The sequence below is a fragment of the Danio rerio genome, chromosome 3 (genome assembly GCF_049306965.1).
Source record: "Danio rerio strain Tuebingen ecotype United States chromosome 3, GRCz12tu, whole genome shotgun sequence".
Taxonomy (NCBI): domain Eukaryota; kingdom Metazoa; phylum Chordata; class Actinopteri; order Cypriniformes; family Danionidae; genus Danio; species Danio rerio.
In genome coordinates this window covers 37685005-37712500 of record NC_133178.1, presented here as the reverse complement: position 1 = coordinate 37712500, position 27496 = coordinate 37685005, and the positions used below count along the sequence as shown (strand labels likewise).

The 27496-nt window shown below is 36.4% G+C and overlaps 1 protein-coding gene and 1 long non-coding RNA gene across 5 annotated transcripts in view; both read right to left on the bottom strand.

Moving 5' to 3' along the window:
- kcnj19a (potassium inwardly rectifying channel subfamily J member 19a) overlaps nucleotides 1–27496 on the bottom strand; it is a 163417-nt gene that overhangs the window by 119108 nt on the left and 16813 nt on the right. The window lies entirely within an intron of this gene.
- Nucleotides 74–17873, bottom strand: LOC137490701 (uncharacterized). The gene is made up of 4 exons (XR_011010614.2): nucleotides 17784–17873; nucleotides 1187–1244; nucleotides 1009–1071; nucleotides 74–892 (listed from the first exon to the last, which is right to left on the bottom strand). It is a non-coding gene; the product is annotated as an uncharacterized lncRNA (long non-coding RNA).

Here is a 27496-nt window from a genome sequence, read left to right as displayed (position 1 = left end):
TTAATCAATGTAGTTATTTAAGTTCAATTATTCTAAAATTGATATTGTTATGTTTAACCAAATAAAAAAACAATTTCCGTTTCATTGAGTTTATTCAATAGCATTTTTACAGTTTTACATATTTTCCAGCAATAAAATGATTATCAAAATCCAAATACTGTCTTTATCTGTATCTTCACTTATTACAATAAGTTAAAATATTAATACTATTAAAATAATAGTAATACAAGTATGAAGCAAATTGAAAACAATAAATGATTTTAAAAATATGCTTACAAAAACATCATAAAATACACTTTTCAAAATAATACTTTTCATATATTACAAAAAACATTCAAAAATAATATTATGCCTTCAAAAGATTTATCAAAAATATACATAGAAAAATTAAGTCTTCTTTTGTAAACTATACTGTACCTTCTTTACACTGAAAAAGCAGATAACACTTCAGTTGTTCAAAGAAAGATTAACATTTTAAAGCAAAGTAACACGAAAAGCACTACATCATAAATTAGACCAACCATCACAGAACATGCAATAGCTACACACATTCATTTCTGACACTTGCACCATTTCTGCACATTTGCACCAGACACTTTCTTACAACCACTCCCTATATCTAAAAAACAAAAAAAAAAACATTGTGCATGAAGTCTGCTTTACACAGGTGTGTGGGCTTGACAAACCACATGTAGAAGCATTCTTAATTCTTAAATTTTTTTTGTATAATTAGCACATCTTGGGTGTATCGCCTCTTCCTGTTGATTTGCTGAATGTCTCCTCAATTGTAAGTCACTTTAGACAAAAGAGTCTGCTAAATGTTAATGTAACTACTGTAGATTCATAAGGTGGTGTTGCACATCAAGGTTTGCGCTTCATCATGCCCAGCATCCTAAAAAAAGTCAGGTAAAAAAATAAAACATTTACCGACAGATCAAAGGTGAAAGGAGGAATTGGTTTAAGAGAAAAATACAAAATGTTTTAAAAAAATTTAATAAAATAGCTTACCATGTACTCCCTCACTTAGGGCTTTGAGGATGCATTAACACCTTTTTTTCCACTGGTGATGTTCTAAATGACATGAAATGACAATTAGTAATTTACTAAATAATTAGTAGTTAAAATTACTAGTAATTTTTACTGTACATCATTTTAATGTGTGTATAGGCATCTAAAGGCATAGTACCTGGATGATCCACAGTCTCCTCAGCCAGATATGGGACTTTAGAGGTTGAGCTGTAAACCTGTGAGGGAGAAAATAGATGTGAGTGAGCAAAGATTTAAAATAATAACATATTATAATATAAATAGCAAACTACTAAACTTAAAAATTTAAATTTAAACGTGTTAGATGACCAAACAAATAAACTTACATTAAATATGTCATGCTAGATGTCATGCTATTTAAGTGTCACAAATGCATTTTTGCTGATTTTTTTTTAAGTTAACAGGCTTGAATAATACAATTAGATAATAAACTAGACAGTAAAGTTCGTCGAGACAAACTTTGAGGCTGGCTTGACAAAGCCTGTTGGTAATAGTTTATTTAGTTTAAAAACAGTTTGAAAAAGTATAAGTAGCATGTTATTAGCATGATTCTAGCATAGATTAGCATGTTATTAGCATGAATTAGCATCTTATTAATACGATTCTAGCATGCATTAGCATGTTACTAGCATGATTCTAGTATGAATTAGCCTGTTACTAGCATGATTCTAGTTTGAATTAGCAGGTTATTAGCATGATTCTAGCATGAATTAGCATGATTCTAGTATGAATTAGCATGTTACTAGAATGATTCTAGCATGAATTAGCATGTTACTCGCATGATTCTAGCATGAATTAGCATGTTATTAGCATGATTATAGTATGAATTAGCATGTTACTAGCATGAATCTAGCGTGAATTAGCCTGTTATTAGCATGATTCTAGCATGCATTAGCATGTTACTAGCATGATTCTAGTATGAATTAGCATGTTATTAGCATGATTCTAGTATGAATTAGCATGTTATTAGCATGATTGTAGTATGAATTAGCATGTTACTAGCATGATTCTAGTATGAATTAGCATGTCACATAGCATGCTTAGGTGGTTGCTAGGGTATTCTGAGTGGTTGCTAAGTCGTTGCTAGGCAGTTGCTAGGGTGTCCTGAGTGGTTGCTAGGTGGCTGCTAAGATGTTGCTAGGGTGTTGCTAGGTGGTTGCTATGGTGTTCTGAGTGGTTGCTAGGTTGTTGCTAGGCAGTTGCTAGGGTGCTCTGATTGGTTGCTAGGTGGTTGCTAAGGTCTTGCTAGGTGGTTGCTAGGGTGTTCTGAGTGGTTGCTAAGGTGTTGCTAGGCGGTTGCTAGGGTGTTCTAAGTGGTTGCTAGGTTGTTGCTAATGTGTTGCTAGGTGGTTGCTAGGGTGTTCTGAGTGGTTGCTAAGGTGTTGCTAGGTGGTTGCTAAGGAGTCCTAAGTGGTTGCTAGGTGGTTGCTAAGGTGTTGCTAGGTGGTTGCTAGGGTGTTCTGAGTGGTTGCTAAGGCGTTGCTAGGCGGTTGCTAGGGTGTCCTGAGTGGTTGCTAGGTGGTTGCTAAGGTGTTGCTAGGTGGTTGCTAGGGTGTCCTGAGTGGTTGCTTGGTGGTTGCTAAGGCGTTGCTAGGCGGTTGCTAGGGTGTTCTGACTGGTTGCTAGGTGGTTGCTAAGGTGTTGCTAGGTGGTTGATAAGGTGTCCCAAGTGGTTGCTAGGTGGTTGCTAAGGTGTTGCTATGTGGTTGCTAGGGTATTCTGAGTGGTTGCTAAGGCGTTGCTAGGGGGTTGCTAGGGTGTCCTGAGTGGTCGCTAGGCCTTTACTAAGGCATTACTAGGCCGTTGCTAGGTGGTTGCTAGGCGGTTGCTAGGGTAATTTGGGTGGTTGCTAGGCAGTTGCTAGGGTACCCTGGTTGGTTACTAGGCAAGCCTTACATACATGCTTGGTAAAACATTTATACTTAGTAAGCATTTCTAGCAAGTTACAGTACTTGGCTAGTCAATATTAGCATGCAGCTAATCACTGCTAGCATGTGTAGCATTTAGGAAGTTCCGTTTGCTAGCATGAGTCAAACGAGCCAATCTCCAAGTCTCTACGATGTTCTGATGCTGAGATATAGCTGTTGATGAATGGTTGCTAGGGTACTCTGTTTTGTTGCTATGGGCGAGGTTACAGAGTGCACTTGAATGTGGTTGGCTGTCTAAGTCAAATGAACCAACCCCCATGTCTCTATGACACTGCTATGCAAAGATATGCATCTTGGCCTATTTTAATGGAAGTCTATGGAATCAATTTGGGGGCGTGGCTTGTGAGCTTCATTATCATATTGAGATGCTCATTGGTTGTCTGAGTCAGATGAGCCATCCCCCAAGTCAATAGGACACTGCTAAGCAAAGATATGCATGTAGGCCAGTTATTAACATGAGTCTAGTATGAATTAGCATGTTACTAGCATGATTCTTGTACAAATTAGCATGTCATTAGCATGTTTCCAGTATGAGTTAGCATGTCATTAGCATGATTAGCATATGAGTAGCATGTTGCTAGCATGATTGGCATGTCATTAGCATGTTAGAATTATAAGCATTCGATAGCACACCTAATTACATTCTATAGGACAGTTGCTAGGGTGCAGTATGTGGTAGTTAGGGGTGTGGCTAGAAAGTTAAAAGGCCATCAGTGATTAGCTGCTGGCTAGACTGAGTTAAATGAGCTCAGCCATTAGTCTCTATGACAGTCTGATGCAGAGTTATGAGCTCACAAAGTTTGATCCCATGTAAAGTCAATGAGAGTTTTTTGTAATGGAAGTCTACGGGACAGTTGCTAGGGTGCAGTATGTTGTAGTTAGGGGTGTGGCTAGAAAGTTAAAAGCTCATCAGTTATTGGCAGTTTGGTGGTCTGTATGACAGTCAGATGCAGAGTTAAGAGCTCAAAAAGTTTGATCCCATGTTAAGTCAATGAGAGTCTTTTGTAATGGAAGTCTACGGGACAGTTGCTAGGGTGAAGTATGTGGTAGTTAGGGGTGTGGCTAGAAAGTTAAAAGCTCATCAGTTATTGGCAGTTTGGTAGTCTGAGTTAAATGAGCTCAGCCATTAGTCTCTATGACAGTCTGATGTAGAGTTATGAGCTCACAAAGTTTGATCCCATGTTAAGTCAATGAGAGTCTTTTGAATGGAAGTCTACGGGACAGTTGCTAGGGTGCAGTATGTGGTAGTTAGGGGAGTGGCTAGAAAGTTAAAAGCTCATCAGTTATTGGCAGTTTGGTAGTCGGAGTTAAATGAGCTCAGCCATTAGTCTGTAGGACAGTCTGATGCAGAGTTATGAGCTCATAAAGTTTGATCCCATGTTAAGTCAATGAGAGTCTTTTGCATAGAAGTCTATGGGACAGTTACTAGGATCCAAAAGTGGTTGCTAGGGCGTGGCTAGAAAGTTTAAAGGTGATCAGTCATTGGCAGTTTGATAGTCTGAGTTAAATGAGCCCAGTTAGAAGTCTGTGTGACAGTCTGACGCAGAGTTATGAGCTCACAAAGTTTGATCCAATGTTAAGCCTATGGGATTTTTCCGACAGTCCCGGGATGTTTTTCGGAAAACCGAAAGTCGGATCAGTCTGAGGAGATATAGCAACACGAGTCAGAATAGTTTGGAGGTCTGGAGCAAGTTTGGTGGTAATAGCTCAAAAGCTCTAGGAGGAGATAGAGTTAGAAATTTAGTCTCAGAAGATTAATAAAAAAAAAAAATAACTAGATTCTTAAAGTTTGAGAACAAACTTTGAGGCTGGCTTGTGAAAGCCTGACGGTAATAGTTTATTTAGTTTAAACAGTTTTTAAAACTATGAAAAGATAGATAGATAGATAGATAGATAGATAGATAGATAGATAGATTAGCATGTTATTAGCATGATTCTAGCATGAATTAGCATGTTTTTAACATGATTCTAGCATGAATTAGCATGTTACAACATGATTTTAGCGTAAATTAGCATGTTACTAGCATGATTTTAGCATGAATTAGCATGATTCTAGCATGAATTAGCATGTTGTTAGCATGATTCTAGCATGAATTAGCATGTTGTAAGCACGATTCTAGCATTAATTAGCATGTTACTAGCATGATTCTAGCATGAATTAGCATGTTGTTAGCATGATTCTAGCATGAATTAGCATGTTACTAGCATGATTTTAGCATGAATTAGCATGTTACTAGCATGATTCTAGCATGAATTAGCATGCTACTAGCATGAATTAGCATGTTGTTAGCATGATTCTAGCATGAATTAGCATGTTGTTAGCATGATTCTAGCATGAATTAGCATGTTACTAGCATGATTTTAGCATGAATTAGCATGTTACTAGCATGATTCTAGCATAAATTAGCATGTTGTTAGCATGATTCTAGCATGAATTAGCATGCTACTAGCAAGATTCTAGCATGAATTAGCATGTTGTTAGCATGATTCTAGCATGAATTAGCATGTTACTAGCATGATTCTAGCATAAATTAGCATGTTACTAGCATGATTCTAGCATGAATTAGCATGCTACTAGCATGATTCTAGCATGAATTAGCATGTTGTTAGCATGATTTTAGCATGAATTAGCATGTTACTAGCATGATTCTAGCATAAATTAGCATGTTGTTAGCATGATTCTAGCATGAATTAGCATGTTGTTAGCATGATTCTAGCATGAATTAGCATGTTACTAGCATGATTCTAGCATGAATTAGCATGTTGTTAGCATGATTCTAGCATGAATTAGCATGTTACTAGCATGATTCTAGCATAAATTAGCATGTTGTTAGCATGATTCTAGCATAAATTAGCATGTTGTTAGCATGATTCTAGCATGAATTAGCATGTTGTTAGCATGATTCTAGCATGAATTAGCATGTTACTAGCATGATTCTAGCATGAATTAGCATGTTGTTAGCATGATTCTAGCATGAATTAGCATGTTACTAGCATGATTCTAGCATGAATTAGCATGTTACTAGCATGATTCTAGCATAAATTAGCATGTTACTAGCATGATTCTAGCATGAATTAGCATGCTACTAGCATGATTCTAGCATGAATTAGCATGTTGTTAGCATGATTTTAGCATGAATTAGCATGTTACTAGCATGATTCTAGCATAAATTAGCATGTTGTTAGCATGATTCTAGCATGAATTAGCATGTTGTTAGCATGATTCTAGCATGAATTAGCATGTTACTAGCATGATTCTAGCATGAATTAGCATGTTGTTAGCATGATTCTAGCATGAATTAGCATGTTACTAGCATGATTCTAGCATAAATTAGCATGTTGTTAGCATGATTCTAGCATAAATTAGCATGTTGTTAGCATGATTCTAGCATGAATTAGCATGTTGTTAGCATGATTCTAGCATGAATTAGCATGTTACTAGCATGATTCTAGCATGAATTAGCATGTTGTTAGCATGATTCTAGCATGAATTAGCATGTTACTAGCATGATTCTAGCATAAATTAGCATGTTGTTAGCATGATTCTAGCATGAATTAGCATGTTACTAGCATGATTCTAGCATAAATTAGCATGTTACTAGCATGATTCTAGCATGAATTAGCATGCTACTAGCATGATTCTAGCATGAATTAGCATGTTGTTAGCATGATTCTAGCATGAATTAGCATGTTACTAGCATGATTCTAGCATGAATTAGCATGTTGTTAGCATGATTCTAACATCAATTTGAATGTTACTAGCATGATTCTAGCATGAATTAGCATGTGAATAGCATGATTCTAGCATGGATTAGCATGTTGTTAGCATGATTCTAGTATAAATTAGCATGTGACTAGCATGATTCTAGCATGAATTAGCATGTGACTAGCATGATTCTAGCATGAATTAGCATGTTGTTAGCATGATTCTAACATGAATTAGCATGTTACTAGCATGATTCTAGCATGAATTAGCATGTTGTTAGCATGATTCTAACATCAATTTGAATGTTACTAGCATGATTCTAGCATGAATTAGCATGTGAATAGCATGATTCTAGCATGGATTAGCATGTTGTTAGCATGATTCTAGTATAAATTAGCATGTGACTAGCATGATTCTAGCATGAATTAGCATGTGACTAGCATGATTCTAGCATGAATTAGCATGTAACTAGCATGTTTCTAGCATGAATTAGCATATTGTTAGCATGATAGATAGATAGATAGATAGATAGATAGATAGATAGATAGATAGATAGATAGATAGATAGATAGATAGATAGATAGATAGATAGATAGATAGAAAGATGTAGATAGATAGATAGAAAGATGTAGATAGATAGATAGATAGATAGGTAGAGGTAGATAGATAGATAGATAGATAGATAGATAGATAGATAGATAGATAGATAGATAGATAGATAGATAGATAGATAGAAAGATGTAGATAGATAGATAGATAGATAGATAGATAGATAGATAGATAGATAGATAGATAGATAGATAGATAGATAGATGGATGGTGTTTGAGCATGAGTCAAACAAGCCAACCCCCGCCTCTCTACGATGTTCTGATGCTGAGATATAGCTGGTGTCATATCGTTGCTAGGTTAGTCTGTTTTGTTGCTATGGAGTTGATTGACAGCTAAGACTGATGATGTATACAAGCTTCTTGCCAGTATGAACAGTTAAAAACAATCCCCATGTCTCTATCACACTGCAGCATGACAATATCAGTCTGAACCTCTTTAATGGCAGTCTATGGGACAGTTGCTAGGGTGCAGTATCTGGTTGTTAGGGTGTGGCTAGAAAGTTAAAAGGCCATCGGTGATTGGCTGCTGGCTAGACTGAGTTAAATGAGCTCAGCCATTAGTCTGTAGGACAGTTTGATGCAGAGTTATGAGCTCACAAAGTTTGATCCAATGTAAAGTCAATGAGAGTCTTTTGCAATGGAAGTCTATGGGACGGTTTCTAGGGTCCAAAAGTGGTTGCTAGGGCGTGGCCAGAAAGTTTAAAGGTGATCAGTCATTGGCAGATTGATGGTCTGAGTTAAATGAGCCTAGTTAGAAGTCTGTGTGACATTCTGACGCGGAGTTATGAGGTCGCAAAGTTTGATCCAATGTTACGTCTATGGGATTTTTCCGACGGTCCCGGGACGTTTTTCGGAAAACCGAAAGTCGGATCAGTCGGAAAAGATATAGCAACTCGAGTCAGAATAGTTCGGAGGTCTGACCCAAGTTTGATGGTCATAGCTTGAAAGGCCTAGGACGAGATAGAGTTTAATTTTTAGTCTCAGAAGAAGAATAATAATATAGAACTAGATTCTTAAAGTTTGAGAACAAACTTTGAGGCTGGCTTGTGAAAGCCTGACGGTAATAGTTTATTTAGTTTAAACAGTTTTTAAAACTATGAAAAGATAGATAGATAGATAGATAGATAGATAGATAGATAGATAGATAGATAGATAGATTAGCATGTTATTAGCATGATTCTAGCATGAACTAGATTCTTAAAGTTTGAGAACAAACTTTGAGGCTGGCTTGTGAAAGCCTGACGGTAATAGTTTATTTAGTTTAAACAGTTTTAAAAAGTATGAAAGATAGATAGATAGATAGATAGATAGATAGATAGATAGATAGATAGATAGATAGATAGATAGATAGATAGATAGATAGATAGATAGATAGATAGAAAGATTAGCATGTTATTAGCATGATTCTAGCGTGAAATAGCATGTTGTTAGCATGATTCTAGAATGAATTAGCATTTTACTAGCATGATTTTAGCATGAATTAGCATGTTGTTAGCATGAATTAGCATGTTACTAGCATGATTCTAGCATGAATTAGCATGTTGTTAGCATGATTCTAACATGAATTAGCATGTTTTTAGCACGATTCCATTATGAATTAGCATGTTACTAGCATGGTTTTAGCATGAATTAGCACGATTCTAGCATGAATTAACATGTTGTTAGCATGATTCTAGCATGAATTAGCATGTTACTAGCATGATTCTAGCATGAATTAGCATGTTGTTAGCATGATTCTAGCATGAATTAGTATGTAACTAGCATGATTCTAGCATGAATTAGCATGTTACTAGCATGATTCTAGCATGTTGATAGCATGATTCTAGCATGAATTAGTATGTAACTAGCATGATTCTAGCATGAATTAGCATGTTACTAGCATGATTCTAGCATGAATTAGCATGTTGTTAGCATGATTCTAGCATGAATTAGCATTTGACTAGCATGATTCTAGTATGAATTAGCATGTGACTAGCATGATTCTAGCATGAATTAGCATGTTACTAGCATGATTCTAGCATGAATTAGCATGTTGTTAGCATGATTCTAGCATGAATTAGCATTTGACTAGCATGATTCTAGCATGAATTAGCATGTGACTAGCATGATTCTAGCATGAATTAGCATGTTGTTAGCATGATTCTAGCATGAATTAGCATGTTACTAGCATGTTACTAGCATGAATTAGCATGTTGTTAGCATGATTCTAACATGAATTAGCATGCTACTAGCATGATTCTAGCATGAATTAGCATGTTGTTAGCATGATTCTAACATGAAGTAGCATGTTACTAGCATGATTCTAGCATAATTTAGCATGTTGTTAGCATGATTCTAGCATGAATTGGCATGTGACTAGCATGATTCTAGCATGAATTAACATGTTGTTAGCATGATTCTAGCATGAATTAGCATGTAACTAGCATGATTCTAGCATGACTTAGCATGTTGTTAGCATGATGGATAGATAGATAGATAGATAGATAGATAGATAGATAGATAGATAGATAGATAGATAGATAGATAGATAGATAGATAGATAGATAGATAGATAGATAGATAGATAGATAAAGGTAGATAGATAGACAGACAGATAGATAGATAGATAGATAGATAGATAGATAGATAGATAGATAGATAGATAGATAGATAGATAGATAGATAGATGGTGTAAGAGCATAAGTCAAACAAGCCAACCCCCGCTTCTCTACGATGTTTTGATGCTGAGATATAGCTAGTGTTATATCGTTGCTAGGTTAGTCTGTTTTGTTGCTATGGAGTTGATTGACAGCTTAGACTGATGATGTATCAAAGCTTCTTGCCAGTATGAACAGTTAAAAACAACCCCCATGTCTCTATCACACTGCAGCATGACAATATCAGTCTGAACCTCTTTAATGGCAGTCTATGGGACAGTTGCTAGGGTGCAGTATCTGGTTGTTAGGGCGTGGCTAGAAAGTTAAAAGGCCATCAGTGATTGGCTGCTGGCTAGACTGAGTTAAATGAGCTCAGCCATTAGTCTGTAGGACAGTTTGATGCAGCGTTATGAGCTCACAAAGTTTAATCCCATGTAAAGTCAATGAGAGTCTTTTGCAATGGAAGTCTATGGGACGGTTTCTAGGGTCCAAAAGTGGTTGCTAGGGCGTGGCCAGAAAGTTTAAAGGTGATCATTCATTGGCAGTTTGATAGTCTGAGTTAAATGAGCCCAGTTAGAAGTCTGTGTGACATTCTGATGCGGAGTTATGAGGTCACAAAGTTTGATCCAATGTTACGTCTATGGGATTTTTCCGACGGTCCCGGGACGTTTTTCGGAAAACCGAAAGTCAGATCAGTCTGAGGAGACATAGCAACCCGAGTCAGAATAGTTCGGAAGTCTGACCCGAGTTTGATGGTCATAGCTTGAAAGCTCTAGGAGGAGATGAGTTTTGATTTTTAGTCTCAGAAGAAGAAAATATAATAATAAGTTTAAATAGGATTTCAGTAGTCTGGCTTGCTACACAAGCCAGCCTAATTAGCATGTTTTTAACATGATTCTAGCATGAATTAGCATGTTACAACATGATTTTAGCGTAAATTAGCATGTTACTAGCATGATTTTAGCATGAATTAGCATGATTCTAGCATGAATTAGCATGTTGTTAGCATGATTCTAGCATGAATTAGCATGTTGTAAGCACGATTCTAGCATTAATTAGCATGTTACTAGCATGATTCTAGCATGAATTAGCATGTTGTTAGCATGATTCTAGCATGAATTAGCATGTTACTAGCATGATTTTAGCATGAATTAGCATGTTACTAGCATGATTCTAGCATGAATTAGCATGCTACTAGCATGAATTAGCATGTTGTTAGCATGATTCTAGCATGAATTAGCATGTTGTTAGCATGATTCTAGCATGAATTAGCATGTTACTAGCATGATTTTAGCATGAATTAGCATGTTACTAGCATGATTCTAGCATAAATTAGCATGTTGTTAGCATGATTCTAGCATGAATTAGCATGCTACTAGCATGATTCTAGCATGAATTAGCATGTTGTTAGCATGATTCTAGCATGAATTAGCATGTTACTAGCATGATTCTAGCATAAATTAGCATGTTACTAGCATGATTCTAGCATGAATTAGCATGCTACTAGCATGATTCTAGCATGAATTAGCATGTTGTTAGCATGATTTTAGCATGAATTAGCATGTTACTAGCATGATTCTAGCATAAATTAGCATGTTGTTAGCATGATTCTAGCATGAATTAGCATGTTGTTAGCATGATTCTAGCATGAATTAGCATGTTACTAGCATGATTCTAGCATGAATTAGCATGTTGTTAGCATGATTCTAGCATGAATTAGCATGTTACTAGCATGATTCTAGCATAAATTAGCATGTTGTTAGCATGATTCTAGCATAAATTAGCATGTTGTTAGCATGATTCTAGCATGAATTAGCATGTTGTTAGCATGATTCTAGCATGAATTAGCATGTTACTAGCATGATTCTAGCATGAATTAGCATGTTGTTAGCATGATTCTAGCATGAATTAGCATGTTACTAGCATGATTCTAGCATAAATTAGCATGTTGTTAGCATGATTCTAGCATGAATTAGCATGTTACTAGCATGATTCTAGCATAAATTAGCATGTTACTAGCATGATTCTAGCATGAATTAGCATGCTACTAGCATGATTCTAGCATGAATTAGCATGTTGTTAGCATGATTCTAGCATGAATTAGCATGTTACTAGCATGATTCTAGCATGAATTAGCATGTTGTTAGCATGATTCTAACATCAATTTGAATGTTACTAGCATGATTCTAGCATGAATTAGCATGTGAATAGCATGATTCTAGCATGGATTAGCATGTTGTTAGCATGATTCTAGTATAAATTAGCATGTGACTAGCATGATTCTAGCATGAATTAGCATGTGACTAGCATGATTCTAGCATGAATTAGCATGTTGTTAGCATGATTCTAACATGAATTAGCATGTTACTAGCATGATTCTAGCATGAATTAGCATGTTGTTAGCATGATTCTAACATCAATTTGAATGTTACTAGCATGATTCTAGCATGAATTAGCATGTGAATAGCATGATTCTAGCATGGATTAGCATGTTGTTAGCATGATTCTAGTATAAATTAGCATGTGACTAGCATGATTCTAGCATGAATTAGCATGTGACTAGCATGATTCTAGCATGAATTAGCATGTAACTAGCATGTTTCTAGCATGAATTAGCATATTGTTAGCATGATAGATAGATAGATAGATAGATAGATAGATAGATAGATAGATAGATAGATAGATAGATAGATAGAAAGATGTAGATAGATAGATAGATAGATAGATAGATAGATAGATAGATAGATAGATAGATAGATAGATAGATAGAAAGATGTAGATAGATAGATAGATAGATAGATAGATAGATAGATAGATAGATAGATAGATAGATAGATAGATAGATAGATGGATGGTGTTTGAGCATGAGTCAAACAAGCCAACCCCCGCCTCTCTACGATGTTCTGATGCTGAGATATAGCTGGTGTCATATCGTTGCTAGGTTAGTCTGTTTTGTTGCTATGGAGTTGATTGACAGCTAAGACTGATGATGTATACAAGCTTCTTGCCAGTATGAACAGTTAAAAACAATCCCCATGTCTCTATCACACTGCAGCATGACAATATCAGTCTGAACCTCTTTAATGGCAGTCTATGGGACAGTTGCTAGGGTGCAGTATCTGGTTGTTAGGGTGTGGCTAGAAAGTTAAAAGGCCATCGGTGATTGGCTGCTGGCTAGACTGAGTTAAATGAGCTCAGCCATTAGTCTGTAGGACAGTTTGATGCAGAGTTATGAGCTCACAAAGTTTGATCCAATGTAAAGTCAATGAGAGTCTTTTGCAATGGAAGTCTATGGGACGGTTTCTAGGGTCCAAAAGTGGTTGCTAGGGCGTGGCCAGAAAGTTTAAAGGTGATCAGTCATTGGCAGATTGATGGTCTGAGTTAAATGAGCCTAGTTAGAAGTCTGTGTGACATTCTGACGCGGAGTTATGAGGTCGCAAAGTTTGATCCAATGTTACGTCTATGGGATTTTTCCGACGGTCCCGGGACGTTTTTCGGAAAACCGAAAGTCGGATCAGTCGGAAAAGATATAGCAACTCGAGTCAGAATAGTTCGGAGGTCTGACCCAAGTTTGATGGTCATAGCTTGAAAGGCCTAGGACGAGATAGAGTTTAATTTTTAGTCTCAGAAGAAGAATAATAATATAGAATAATAATAATAAGTTTAATAGGATAACAGTAGTCTGGCTTGCTACACAAGCCAGCCTAATAATAATAATAAGTTTAATAGGATAACAGTAGTCTGGCTTGCTACACAAGCCAGCCTAATAACTAGACAGTAAAGTTCGTCGAGACAAACTTTGAGGCTGGCTTGACAAAGCCTGTTGGTAATAGTTTATTTAGTTTAAAAACAGTTTGAAAAAGTATAAGTAGCATGTTATTAGCATGATTCTAGCATAGATTAGCATGTTATTAGCATGAATTAGTATCTTATTAGTACGATTCTAGCATGGATTAGCATGTTATTAGCATGAATTAGCATGATTCTAGCACGATTTAGCATGTTACTAGCATAATTCTAGCATGAATTAGTGTGTTATTAGCATGATTCTAGTAAAATTAGCATGTTACTACCATGATTCTAGCATGAATTAGCATGTTATTAGCATGATTCTAGCATGAATTAGCATGTTATTAGCAAGATTCTAGTATGAACTAGCATGTCACTAGCATGATTCTAGTATGAATTAGCATGTCACTAGCATGAGTCTAGTATGAATTAGCATGTTACTAGCATGATTCTAGTATAAATTAGCATGTTATTAGCATGATTCTAGCATGAATTAGCATGTTATTAGCATGATTCTAGTATGAATTAGCATGTCACTAGCATGAGTCTAGTATGAATTAGCATGTTACTAGCATGATTCTAGTCTAAATTAGCATGTTATTAGTATGATTCTAGCATGAATAAGCATGTTACTAGCATGATTCTAGCATGAATTAGCATGTTATTAGCATGATTCTAGTATGAATTAGCATGATTCTAGTGTGAATTAGCATGTTATTAGCATGATTCTAGTATGAGTAGCATGTTATTAGCATGATTCTAGCATAAGTTAGCATGTTACTAGCATGATTCTAGCATAAATTAGCATGTTACTAGCATGATTCTAGGATGAACTAGCATGTTACTAGCATGATTCCAGTATGAATTAGCATGTTATTAGCATGATTCTAGCATGAATTAGCATGATACTAGCATGATTCCAGTATGAATTAGCATGTTACTAGCATGAGTCTAGTATGAATTAGCATGTCATTAGGTTGATTCTAGTATGAATTAGCATGTTATTAGCATGATTCTAGCATGAATTAGCATGTTACTAGCATGATTCCAGTATTAATTAGCATGTTATTAGCATGATTCTAGCATGAATTAGCATGTTACTAGCATGATTCCAGTATGAATTAGCATGTTACTAGCACGGTTTTAGCATGAATTAGCATGATTCTAGCATGAAGTTAGCATGTTGTTAGCATGATTCTAGCATGAATTAGCATGTTGTTAGCATGATTCTAGCACGAATTAGCATGTGCTAAGGTGTTGCTAGGTGGTTGCTAAGGTGTTGATAGATTGTTGCTAGGGTGTCCTACGTGGTTGATAGGTGGTTGCTAAGGTGTTGCTAGGCGGTTGCTAGGGTGTTTTGAGTGGTTGCTAGGTGGTTGCTAAGGTGTTGCTAGGTGGTTGCTAAGGTGTCCTAAGTGGTTGCTAGATGGTTGCTAGGGTATTCTGAGTGGTTGCTAAGGCGTTGCTAGGTGGTTGCTAGGGTGTTCTGAGTGGTTGCTAGGTGGTTGCTAAGGTATTGCTAGGTGGTTGCTAGGGTGTCCTGAGTGGTTGCTAGGTGGTTGCCAAGGCGTTGCTAGGCAGTTGCTAGGGTGTTCTGAGTGGTTGCTAGGTGGTTGCTAAGGTGTTGCTAGGCGGTTGCTAAGGTGTCCCAAGTGGTTGCTAGGTGGTTGCTAAGGTGTTGCTAGGTGGTTGCTAAGGTATTCTGAGTGGTTGCTAAGGCGTTGCTAGGCGGTTGCTAGGGTGTCCTGAGTGGTCGCTAGGCCCTTACTAAGGCATTACTAGGCCGTTGCTAGGTGGTTGCTAGGCGGTTGCTAGGGTAATTTGGGTGGTTGCTAGGCAGTTGCTAGGGTACCCTGGTTGGTTACTAGGCAAGCCTCACATACATGCTTGATAAAACATTTATACTTAGTAAGCATTTCTAGCAAGTTACAGTACTTGGCTAGTCAATATTAGCATGTAGCTAATCACTGCTAGCATGTGTAGCATTTAGGAAGTTCCGTTTGCTAGCATGAGTCAAACGAGCCAATCTCCAAGTCTCTACGATGTTCTGATGCTGAGATATAGCTGTTGATGAATGGTTGCTAGGGTACTCTGTTTTGTTGCTATGGGCGAGGTTACAGAGTGCACTTGAATGTGGTTGGCTGTCTAAGTAAAATGAACCAACCCCCATGTCTGTATGACACTGCTATGCAAAAATATGCATCTTGGCCTATTTTAATGGAAGTCTATGGAATCAATTTGGGGGCGTGGCTTGTGAGCTTCATTATCATATTGAGATGCTCATTGGTTGTCTGAGTCAGATGAGCCATCCCCCAAGTCAATAGGACACTGCTAAGCAAAGATATGCATGTAGGCCAGTTATTAACATTAGTCTAGTATGAATTAGCATGTTACTAGCATGATTCTTGTACAAATTAGCATTACATTAGCATGTTTCCAGTATGAGTTAGCATGTCATTAGCATGATTAGCATATGAGTAGCATGTTGCTAGCATGATTGGCATGTCATTAGCATGTTAGAATTATAAGCATTCGATAGCACACCTAATTACATTCTATAGGACAGTTGCTAGGGTGCAGTATGTGGTAGTTAGGGGTGTGGCTAGAAAGTTAAAAGGCTATCAGTGATTGGCTGCTGGCTAGACTGAGTTAAATGAGCTCAGCCATTAGTCTCTATGACAGTCTGATGGAGAGTTATGAGCTCACAAAGTTTGATCCCATGTTAAGTCAATGAGAGTTTTTTGTAATGGAAGTCTACGGGACAGTTGCTAGGGTGCAGTATGTGGTAGTTAGGGGTGTGGCTAGAAAGTTAAAAGCTCATCAGTTATTGGCAGTTTGGTAGTCTGAGTTAAATGAGCTCAGCCATTAGTCTCTATGACAGTCTGATGTAGAGTTATGAGCTCACAAAGTTTGATCCCATGTTAAGTCAATGAGAGTCTTTTGAATGGAAGTCTACGGGACAGTTGCTAGGGTGCAGTATGTGGTAGTTAGGGGAGTGGCTAGAAAGTTAAAAGCTCATCAGTTATTGGCAGTTTGGTAGTCGGAGTTAAATGAGCTCAGCCATTAGTCTGTAAGACAGTCTGATGCAGAGTTATGAGCTCATAAAGTTTGATCCCATGTTAAGTCAATGAGAGTCTTTTGAATAGAAGTCTATGGGACAGTTACTAGGGTCCAAAAGTGGTTGCTAGGGCGTGGCTAGAAAGTTTAAAGGTGATCAGTCATTGGCAGTTTGATAGTCTGAGTTAAATGAGCCCAGTTAGAAGTCTGTGCGACAGTCTGACGCAGAGTTATGAGCTCACAAAGTTTGATCCAATGTTAAGCCTATGGGATTTTTCCGACAGTCCCGGGACGTTTTTCGGAAAACCGAAAGTCGGATCAGTTTGAGGAGATATAGCAACACGAGTGAGAATAGTTTGGAGGTCTGGAGCAAGTTTGGTGGTAATAGCTCAAAAGCTCTAGGAGGAGATAGAGTTAGAAATTTAGTCTCAGAAGATTAATAAAAAAAAAAATAAAAAAAATAATAATAAGTTTAAATAGCATTTCAGTAGTCTGGCTTTGACAAGCCAGCCTAATAAGTTTAAATAGCATTTCAGTAGTCTGGCTTTGACAAGCCAGCCTAATAACAATGTGCCAACACCACATTTTAATTAATATTATGTAAGTTATCAAAACTAGCATTCAAACTCGACAAACAGCTTGACACTCATTTAAAATAAAGGCCATCAAATCAAATAAAAAATCAAATCACTTTTATTGTCACATTATCAGCAGCACGTGTGCTGTGATGAGTGAAAACCTTAGACTATTCCAACATGACTATTCCTTACTACCAACGTTTGCAACTTTATTTTGGGGGAGTTAATATATACCAAGTATAACATTTCACAGGAATGCAAAACAAACTATACATTTATCTGTCTATAATGTGGAAAAGACACAGGGAACATGGCAATTTCATAGCAATACTATACACAAACACAACATAGTATTACAAGAGAGTACATTTATGATTCAAATGTTGTCACAGCCTCAGTATAAATACTTAAAAAGTAAAAAAAAAAATCTCACCTGTGTGTCCACATTTGGGAAAGCTTTGTGCACGTTCTCAATTTGTACTGTAATCTTCATCTTTTGATTCCCATAATATAGCGCCGAGCTGAGAGTGATCGTTGTGGTTAGAATCTTCTTACTTCCTGTGTTGTTTTGAAACTGCGCATGTGCAGATATTACTCCACCTATTGACCAAAATGCAGTACTGCAGAAGCAACACAACTCCCTTTCATTCATGTTAATAAGCGAGCTGTTTAAATGTAAAAACTTACTTTTTCTAATTTTTTCCAACACAACACTTTTATTTTTAATAAACAAACATAAGCGAATTGTTTAATATAAACATAGTTACATTCTTTGGACCAACTAAAGCCATAATTCATTTTTTTGAGTGTATTATTCGGTTTTATGATATCTATAAGCTAGTGTGCTCTAAAACAGTAAAAAAATTTGCATTTAGAAAGTATAAAACCAATATAAACATGTAAAGCTTGTTGCATGTCACTTTAGTCAAAATAGATCAACGTTTTTATTCACATCACCACCACAGGTTCTCATTACATCATAACCAATCAAATGCTCTCTATTATCTGACATGCCCCGCCCCCTTTAAGATACTTTTTATTTGCCTTTCATTTGAAGCACTTGAGCTTAACCCCTCCCACTGGCACAGCTGTGATAAAACAAGACATTATTGGCTGTTTTTTTTTTTAAAGAGAAGGAACTACACATTTCCCACCACATCTTTGTGTTTCGGTTGAGATTACGTTAAGCATCCAATACAAATGCACATTTCAAAGCACTTTACAGGATCTTTAAAGACTTATTTATAATCTGCCAAATCAATTTCAAATTAGCAACTGCAACATTGCAGAGTTGTTGTTTCTTAAACTTCTTACACAAGCGTTAACAATGCATGTACACATGTAGTCTTATCTGCAAAATTACAGAACACTGACTGTTTACGGCAAATGGTGACTTCAACAATTATGGATTTTTGGGAAGTTGGTGTTATTATTCACTCTGAACAGCGTTTTTTAAAATGCTTTGTTTTCACAAAAAAAAAAAAAAAAACTTATCTCCAAACCAAAACACAAAGGAAATGTTTTCCATGTTTTCCATGCATGTTTTCTAATGAAAGCTTCAATTCATTGAAAAGAAAAAAATCAAATTAACCCCAAATTATAATGTCTACCTATTTGAAGTTATATGCTCTAAAATGATTTCAATAATTCTAATATAATGTGACCATAAAGCTCACTTTGTCCCAATCCAAAGTGCAATTTATATGCACATATATCAAAGACTATACATCACACAAGCCACTTGTAAAGTTTTGAATGGGGAAAAAAGTAACGATCAATATGGTGAATGAAAGCCCGCCTTCTAGAACAGGGGCCAATAGGAATTAAACTAAAGAACAGCTGTTGGGTTTCTCTGCAGCATAAGTCGTCATAGTTGGGTAAACTTAGAGTGCAGTGAAAAGAGTACACCATTTTTTTTTTTTTTTTTTTTTTTTTTTTTTTTTACAATTGCTTAAAAAATTTAAGAAAAACATCATGATGGTGTTATCAAGACTTTCAGAAAAAAGGGAAAGATTTTGTGAAACTGATGGCAAATTTACTATTTACTCTCACCCACATAGACGCTGAATTACAATCACCTCACATAAGGGGTAATTTGTTTTTTGTAATGTAACACAAAGATGATTGCGCCAGACCACACACCACACACCAGCTGATTAGGATGATGAAGCCAATTATGTTATGGGGATGGTTAGGAGGTCATGATGGACAGAGGGCAAATTTGGCAAGGATGCCAGGGTGAAAACCCAACTCTTTTTTGAAGGACCGAATTATGGCACTCACTGAGCATTGAGTGAGCATGAGTATAAAGCCCCTGTTACTATACTGGGTCATTAGGACCCACACAGACCGCAGGTTGGGCAACCCCTGCTGGCCTCACTAACACCACTTCCAGCATTAACCTGGCTTTTCCATGTGGTCTCCCATCCAGATACTGACCAGGCGCAGCCCTGCTTAGCTTCAGTGGACGACCATGTAAGAGTTGCAGAGTGCTAGCTGCCGGCATTATTACTATAACTAACCTCAGAAAGTATCCCATTGACCTTGACCTACAGAGCTCTGTAACTTAAAAGAAAAGAGTAAAACCATAATACATTCATAAATGCATATAAATGTTCAAACGTAAAAAAAAAAAAAAAAATCAACATATAAAAACTTTCATTGATTTAAGATTAATGTGACTGTTAAACGCGTCACAACTGTCATGTAAATAGGGTCCATATTTAGGGTTTTAATTTTTTTTTATTATTTAGCCTGAGCTCACCTCACACTGTATTTTGAGCATTTTGGTAGAGAGATTACCATAGAAAGAGTAAACCACATCACACCCCATTCAAACCTGTCAACATTCCTTTGACTGTCTCTTTGATTTTAGGTTTTTCTGCAGGGCATACACAACCCATGGAACACAAGCCACCATTGTCATGATATAGAGTTCACTGAAAGGTTTGTGAGCGTATTATAAATACATATAAACAGGATTACAATGTTTTCAAGCAGGCTGTGTCAAAGCCCAAACATTCTGTTGCTTTCTTTTGCTCCCTCCACTCCAGGCAATGCTATTTCTTTTTTCTTTTTTTAAAAACTCCTGTCTCTTTAACTTAAGCTTAAAAAGACAGATTACCAAGTTCAAGAAGGAGACGGGCAAATCTTACACATGGTCTTTGCTGCACATTTCTGGAATACACTGCTAAAATACAGACATTCGCACAAAACCACAGCAGGCAGTGGTGGTAATCTTAAACTGCTTAACATGAGAAATTTACTCTTTTCGAACGAGATGTTAAGCGATCTACTGAGTTTTAATATGTATTTTAATGCTAGCTGATGTCAAGCACTCAATCTAATTCCAGTATCCATTGGCTTTAGACACACAGGGTTAAAGCAATCTTAAAAACAGCACCTCCACAATTGACGTGCAAAGGCTATTATTCAAATAGCCCTTTGGATGTGTCTGCGTCTGTGTTCATCTGTGACTGTTTATGAGTGCTGCTTGTAGACAAAAGAGCTGCCAGATCAAACCTGTCACTCTTCTTCATATCCCACAGGAAAGAGGAGGAGAGAAAGAAAGCAGAGAGTCTTAAAGAAGAAAGAAAACAGGAGGAGGTGGATCGAAACCTCTTTCCACTGCAGCAGGTACCAGCAGCCATCCGTTTGACTCAGTCATGTGCATGGGTGAATAAAAGCTGGGATTTCACTGCTTTGGCTTCCTCTGACTCACAGTGGCTTTGACAGCAGAGCTGTGGGGAGGGGAAACACTCACAAGCCAATACATGGGGCTTTAACACTGTTAATAAGAAGCAACTGTAACCAGAATTAAACTCGGTAGGATACAAATTTAGGATTAGGGTACGAGAAGGATGACCGGAATAAAACAGGATTCAGCGGCATATCACATTGTACAGATTTCATTGGATTCCACACTGTAAAAATGTGTAACTAGTAACAGTCTATCTATTGATCACTACATCCTGTCTCTTTATCTGTTTGTTTTTCCTTCCTTCCATCCATCTATTTATTATCTGTCATTCCTTCAGTCCATTCATCCATACATCAATCATTCTAGCTCTAGTTCTCCATCTCTATCATAAGTTATTATGCCATTCAGTGGATTGTTTTATCATTCCATCTATTGTTCAATCACTCTATCTGGCTATCGTTTAGTCTGTCATTATATCTGCCATTTAATTCATCCATCATTCATCTATTGATCTACACAGTAGTTCTGCTATTCTACAAATACCTCTATTATTCTATCTATCATTTTATCTGTCAGTCAATCCACCTATCATCCATATATTATTCTATCCATCCATCCATCGGTCTATCTGTTTTTCAGTCCATCCATCCACCCATCCATCCATCCATCCAACCATCCATCCATCCATCCATCCATCCATCCATGCATCCATTGGTTTATCTGTTTTTCAGTCCATACATCCATCCATCTATCTATCCATCAATCCATCCAACCATTGTTCTGTTTTTAAGTCTATCCATCCTCCATCCATCCATTGGTTTATCTGTTTTTCAGTCCATCCATCCATCCATCTATCATCCATCAATCCCTCCATCCATCCATCTATCATCCATCAATCCCTCCATCCATCCATCCATCCATCCATCCATCCATTGTTCTGTTTTTCAGTCCATCCATCCATCCATCCATTGTTCTGTTTTTCAGACTATCCATCTATCCATCCATTCATTCATCCATCCATCCATCCATCCATCCATCCATCTATCCATCCATCAATTGTTTTATCTGTTTTTCAGACCATCCATCCATCCATCCATTGTTCTATCTGTTTTTCAGTTCATTCATCCATCCTTTGTTCTGTTTTTCAGTCCATCCATCCATCCATCCATCCATCCATCCATCCATCAATTGTTTTATCTGTTTATCAGTCCATCCATCTATTCATCCAGTTCTATCTGTATTTCAGTCCACTGAAACATCCATCCATCCATCAATTGGTTTATCTGTTTTCAGTCCATCCATCAATTGTTCTATCTGTTTTCAGTCCATCTATCCGTCCATCCATCCATTCATTGTTCTGTTTTTCAGTTTATCCAACCATCCATCCATCCATCCATCCATCCATCCATCCATTGTTCTGTTTTTCAGTTTATCCATCCATCCATCCAATCATCCATCCATCCATCCATCCATCCATCCATTGTTCTGTTTTTCAGTTTATTCAGTTTATCCAACCATCCATCCATCAATCAATCCATCCATCATTCTGTTTTTTAGTTTATCCAAACATCCGTCCATCCACCCATCCATCTATTGTTCTGTTTTTCAGACCATCCATCCATCCATCCATCCATCAATTGTTCTATCTGTTTTCAGTCCATCCATCCATTCATCCATCCATCCATCCATCCATCCATCCATCAATACATCCATCCATCCATCCATCCATTGTTCTGTTTTTCAGTTTATCAAACCATCCATACATTGTTCTGTTTTTCAGTTTATCCAACCATCCATCCATCAATCAATCCATCCATCGTTCTGTTTTTTCAGTTTATCCATCCATCCACCATCCATCCATTGTTTTGTTTTTCAGACCATCCATCCATCCATCCATCCATCCATCCATCCATCCATCCATCCATCAATTGTTCTATCTGTTTTCAGTCCATCCATCCATCCATCCATCCATCCATCCATCCGTTTTTCAGTTCATTCATCTATCCATTGTTCTGTTTTTCAGTCCATCCATCCATCCATCCATCAATTGTTTCATCTGTTTTACTGTCCACTAATCCATCCATCCATCCATCCATTCATAAATACATTGTTCTATCTCTTTTTCAGTCCACCATCCATTGTTCTGTTTTTCAGTTCACCCATCCATCCATCCATACATCCATCCATTCATCCAGTTCTGTCTGTTTTTCAGTCCGTCCATCCATCAAATTCCCTTCTAGTTTTCTTGTATTCAGTGTTGTTCTTTAACCTATCCATCCACCATTCTATTTTATGTTCTAGCATTCTATCTTTAATTCTATTTATCCATCCATCCATGAATTTCATTTTTTTTCTCTATCTATCATCCTGTTTCATTCTATTTAGCCTTCTATCATTGCATCTGTCGTTTTCAATAGTTCTCAATCATTCTATAATTCTATATATATCTGTTGTTCTATTTACAGTATCATTCTTTTGTTCCATCCACCCATACTTCCATATTATTATCAATTTTAAATCAGTTATTTTTGATTATTTGGATAAAACAGTTCTGTTTTTAATGAACAGCAAGAGAAGAGCACTTGTTTGAAATGGAAATCTCATGCAACAATATAATTGTTTTTTTTTTCTGATGCTAATTATCATGAAATAGTCATTCATCATTGTATTAATATAGAAATTAATTCAAGAAAAATACATATAATAAAGTAACAGAAGCCACATGACAAAGTAACATGTGCTATACTCAGAACGTCTCTGCTCAGGTATAGCACAGAGACAACAGAATATATTCAAATATGCAGAAGAGAACTGCATCATTACATAGTAATACAAATAAACAACAGGTAGCAGGTCTTTCTCTCCTTTCTCTATCTCATTTCTCCTTTGTGGAATTGCACAATAAATTGGATGTGCATTATATAGACAGTGTAATGTGCAGCGCCAAGTCCTAAACACACATATAACCCCAATGTGTGTCTAAAAGAAACTCATCTATCTATATCAGCATCGGGTCACATCCTCCCAATCCCTGACAGTGACAAGACAAATAACATGCCGTTCACCTCACCTCTCATGCATGACTGCAGCCATGTGACACACATGCAAATTCAACACACCAAAGCATCCATATTCATACCAAGGTATAAATAGCTGGCAGCATGCATTTGTCTCATTATGAACATGCACTCAAGTGGTTTGAGGTTATATACATGATCTTTATGAGTAATTCGAATCATCTGCATTCATGTTGTTGAACATAACACACATTTAAATTCATTGAACTCCTTTTCAACTCATTAAAACCTTAACCATAAACACCAAACACAGACCTTTTACACACTAAAGCCCAAAGCCAGTCTTCTCTAATCAAATTATCTGCAATTAACTCATTCATCACAGTGCACATGTGTCTCTGCAGCAGCAAACATCTGCTTGTTTACGCTGTAAGACATGCTAAATGAGATCAAACAAATCCAGCTGAACTGCAACAAGAGTGTGCTTCTCTTCAGCTTTTATGAGGTTGCTTGCACAATTAGCACTTTATTATCAGCATGTCTAAACTGTGTTGTCTGTGTTTAGACAAGAATGCTGTGTAATGCAAATGGGTTTTATCACTAATCCAAGTCATTTAGAGTTTGTAAAATGTGAAAATTTACCTGTGCTACCTTGCCAGTAAAGGTGGAAAGGGAGTCAGTAACTTTAATCAATCAATCAATCAATCAATCAATCAATCAATCAATAAGGTGATAAAATTATAACAACAGAAAAAATGCTTGTGTGTCTTTTAATTGCATTGCTTGTGAAGCTATTATAGTCAATGGGATATCAAATCACTACATGTTTGCATTTGATTTATTAGTATTGGTTTGAGTCTGTAAAACAAGCGGAAATGAATGGACTAGTTACAAAATTTCACTTGAAATGAACCACTTTTATTCACACTCAAATCAAAGTCAGTTTGTGGTTTTTGAGCAACCTTGTTTTTGCCACTCTGTGTAAAGTAAATTGAATTAGGTTAACTTTAGGGTGTTCTACTGAACACTAGCTAGTAGTAAAAAAAAAATTATTGAAATTTGGAAAAAATTAAAACCTACTCAAAAGGTTTTTTAGTATATACCAGGAATCACCAAACTTGTTCCTGGAGGGACAGTGTCCTGCAGAATTTAGCTCCAACCCTAATCAAACACACCTGAACAAGCTAATTAAGGTCTTACTAGGTATACTTGAAACACCTAGGCAGCTGTGTTGAGGCAAGTTGGAGCTAAACCCTGCAGGGCACCAGACCTCTAGGAACGATATTGGTGACCCCTTGTATATTCTGATACACTGATGTGTCCTCTCCCCATTCCATTCTTTACCATTCTCTAATGTTTTGCATTTAGTTTGAACCTATTCTATCTACATATAATCTCAGATATTCTATTCTATTCTATTCTATTCTATTCTATTCTATTCTATTCTATTCTTATTGTAGTGTGCTCAGACATAACCTCTCCCATTTTTATTCTGTTCTAAACATTTTGTGGTATTCTTCTGTTCTTATTGTTGAACTTCCAGACATACTCTGGCCTATTTTATTGTATTTTATTCATACTGCATTAGAAACACCTCACTTTAGCAGTATTTTTAGCAAAGATGATATAGTACATTCATAAATAATATAAACATAATTTTTTATTTATACATATTTATAATTTCATTAATTCATATTTATAATAAAAAACTATCAAGGATTTAATTATGATGAAGAGTTCTTTCTATTGTATTGTATTACTTTATTGTATAGCTAAAATCTGACACCCCTGCTTTACATAATGTAGTATCTTGTGTCATCTTGCCGATTCTATTCTATTTTATTCTATTCTCATTCATTAATTTTCCTTTCGGCTTAGTCCCTTTATTAATCTGGGGTCGCCACAGTGAAACGAACCTCTAACTTATCCAGCACTTATTTACGCAGCAGGTGTCCTTCCAGACGCAACTTATTTCTGGGAAACATCACAGATACACACTCATGCACTATGAACAATTTAGTCTACCCAAATCACCTGTACCACATGTTTTTGGAATGTGGGGGAAACTGGAGCACTCGGAGGAAACCCACACAAACGCAGGGAGAACATGCAAACTCCACACAGAAATGTCAACTGACCCAGCCAAGGCATGAACCTGCAACCTAGCGACCTTCTTGCTGTAAGGCCAATACATTTTATTTTGTCTATTCAGAGCTATTCTATAATCTATTCTATAATATTTTATTACATGCTATGTTATCTATTCTATTCTATATTTTATTCTGTTCTGTGTTTTATTCTATTCTATGTTCTATTATATCTTCTATTCTATTATAGTCTATTCTATCTATTCTATATTTTATTCTATTTTATATATTTTATTCTATTCTATTACATTATATTTATTGTATTCTATTCTATTTTATTCTATATTTTGTTCTCTTCCATTTTCTGTTCTATTCTATTGCATTTTATTCTATCTATTCTATATTTCAATCTACTCTTTCCTATTATATTCTACATTATATTCTATTACATTCTATTCTATATTTTATTTGACACTTTTCTATTGTATATTCTATTCTATATTATATTATATTTTATTCCATGTTTTATTTTATTCTATTATAATCTGTATTCTGTTATATTCTGTATTCTACTCTATATTCTATCCTATTACATTCTATTCTGTCTATTCTATTCTATATTCTATTCTATTACATACTATTATATCTATTCTATTCTATATTTGATTCTGTTCTATATTTTATTCTATTCTATATTCAATTCTATTACATTATACTGTATCTAATCTATTATATATTCATTTTTATTACATTCTAAATCTATTCTATTCTATTGATACTGTGGTTCTCTCAAGCATCCTGTCTTCTATTCTATTCTATCCATATTGTGGCACGCTGGCACTCTCAAATGATCCCTTTGCTTCTCTGCTGTGGATTGTTTTTAAAGTGTGCTTCTCAAAGTGTTATCTCAGCTTCTCTACTGTATTGTATTGTATTGTACTGTATTGTAACATATTAACATTGTTTTCCTCTCAAGTGTCCTCTCCTCTGTTGTATTCTGTACAGCGGTACTCTCAAGCATCCTCTGTCCTTGCTCATGTTTCCTCGCTCAATGCTTTCTTATGCACCGAGCCTCCACACGAGACAGACAGATGTTGAGGACTCCTCGTTTCTACCGTGTTGCATGAGAATTCTCTTGTGTACTTCCTAAAACATAAGGCTGAACTCTACTTCTCTGTCCCCCACTTTACTCCAAATCACGCCTTCTATTTGTCCCTTACGATAATGATCTTTTCCTCCTTTCATCTTTCTGCTCTTTTCATCTGTTCTTTTTTCCTCTTCTCTCTGCCCTCTGTCTGTAGTCTCTGTTCATCAATTCACAAACAATAGAGACAGCGGCTCA